We start from the raw sequence: 2,575 nt of genomic DNA, 5'->3' as shown, positions 1-2,575 counted from the left end.
TCAAACCCACCAGCCACTCCTCAGAAGGAAGGTTAGGCATCTACTTCCGTAGTGATACTGTCTCAGAAACCCAAGGAGGGGTCACTATCAGTCAGGGCCGACTCAACGGCACATAACAACAACTATATCTATATCTATATTTATCTATCTATCTATGTATGCATATCTATTTTTTTAAAAAACCTATCTAGAAATTTCCTTCCCCTCCCCTCCCATCTCTGGTAACCAACTAAGAATATTTCCTTCTATAGATAAACCTTTCCTTAACTTTTACAATAACGGACTAATACAATGTTTGTCCTTTTGTGATTGACTTATTTCACTCAGAATAATGTCCTCCAATTTCATCCATGTGATGTGGTGTTTTGCAGATTCTACATTATTCTTTAGGGTTGTATAGTATTCCACTGTGTGAATGTACCACAATTTGTTTATCCATTCCTCAGTTGATGGCTACTTGTGTTGTTTCCATCTCTTTGCTATCATGAATAGTGCTGCAATGAACATAACTGTGTACATATTTGTGTCCTGCCTCTCACTTCTTTAGGATATATAGCTAGTAATGGGGTTGCTGGATCAAATAGTATAGCTAATTCCTACTTTTTAAGGAATTGTCATACTGATTTCTACAGTGTTTGTATGATTTTACAGTCCCACCAGCAGTGTATGAGAGTCCCAATCTTTCCACATCCTCGCCAACATTTATTTTCTATCTTATTGAACTTTCCTATTAACACCAGGGTGAGATGGTATCTCATGGTTGATTTGTGTCTCTCTAATGGTTGATGGAGTAGTGCCTAAGGCATTTGACTGCTAACCAAAAGGCTGGCAGTTCAAACCCACCAGCCGCTCTTCAGAAGGAAGACTGGGTAACCTACTTCCAGAGAGATGCTGCCTTGGAAACCCAAGGAGGGGTCACTATGAGTCAGAATTGACTCAACAACAGTGAGTTTGGTTTTATTTGGTTAATGGTTAATGATCACGTGCATTTCTTCATGTGTTTTTTGGCTGCCTGAATATCTTCTTTGGTAATGTGTCTGTTCATGTCTTCTGCCCATTTTTTAAAAATTGAATTGTTTGTCTTTTTGATGTTGAAGTGTTGGAATTTTCTATAAATTTTAGAGATAAGTCCTCAATCTGATATGTCGTTGCTGAATACTTTTTCTCCTTCTGTAGGTTCTTTTTACTCTTTTGGAGAAGTGTTTTGATGCACATATGAATTTAATTTTTAGAAGCTTCCAATCATCTAGTTTATCTTCTGCTATCTGTCCATCTTAGATTATGCTCTATTAATGCCATAAATTGTTGTTGTTGTTGTTATGTGCCATAGAGTCAGATCTGACTCATAGCGACCCCTCCTTGGGTTGCCAAGGTACTATCACTACAGAAGATTGCCCAACCTTCCTTCCGAGGAGTGACTGGTGGGTTTGAACTACCAGCCTTCTGGTTAGCAGTCAAGTGCCTTAGGCACTACGCTACCAGAGCTCCTATGCCATAAATTAGGGCCCCTAAGTTTGCCTCTATTTTGTCTTTGATGAACTCTATAGTTTTAGGTTTCACATTTAAATTTTTGGTCCATCTGGAGTTTGTTTTTGTGTATGGTATGATGTATGGATCTTGTTTCATTTTTCTGCAAATGGATATCCAGTTTTGCCAACATCATATGTGAAAGAAACTATCTCTTTCCTAATTAATGGATTTCAGCCCTTTGTCAAAGATCAGCTGACCATAGGTTGATGGATCTAGTTCTGGGTTCTCAATTCTGTTCCACTGGTCTATGTGTCTGTTGTTGTACCAGCACCAGGCTGTTTGACAACTGTGGCCATTTAATAGTTTTTGAGATCTGTGATTGTGAGATCTCCTAATTTGATCTTCAGTGGTGATTTGATTATTTGAGGTCTCTTTCTTTTCCATACAAAATTAATGATTGTCTTTTCCATGTCATTAAGGAATGTTGATGGAATCTGGATTGGGATTGCATTGAATGTATAGATCTCTTTGGTATTATTGACATATTTGCAATGTTCAATCTTCCTATCCATGAGCATGGTATATTCTTTCATTAATGTAGATCTCACAGAGTTTCTTGTAGCAGTGTTTTTAGAAAGTAGTCTTCTTTCTATAGGTCTTTTGTGACCCTGGTAAGATTTATTCCCAAGTATTTTATCTTTCTGGTAACTATTGTAAGTGGTATTGATTTCCTTATTTCCTTTTCAGAGACCTCTTTGCTGGTGTAGAGTAATCTAACTGATTTTCATATGCTGCTTTTGTAGCCTGCCACATGCTAAATCTTTCCATAAGTTCCAGTAGTTTTCTTCCTAGGTCTCTTGGGTTTTCTAGATATAGGATCATATCATCTGCAAATAAGGATAGTTTGACTTCTTCCTTATCAATTTTGATGTCTTTGATTTCCCGTTTTTTGCCTTATTATCCTAGCTAGGACTTCCAATAAAATGCTGAATAGAAATGTAGGTAGAAGGTATCCTTGCCACATTCCTGTTCACAAGAGGAATGGTTTCAGTCTCTCTACATTGAGAATAATTTTGGCTGTTGGTTTTGCATATATGCCCTTTAT

This window comes from Orycteropus afer, unplaced genomic scaffold, assembly GCF_000298275.1.
Source record: "Orycteropus afer afer isolate SDZICR_OR568_19922 unplaced genomic scaffold, OryAfe1.0 scaffold00409, whole genome shotgun sequence".
NCBI classification, from domain to species: domain Eukaryota; kingdom Metazoa; phylum Chordata; class Mammalia; order Tubulidentata; family Orycteropodidae; genus Orycteropus; species Orycteropus afer.
Note: the sequence above shows the minus strand (reverse complement) of the source record.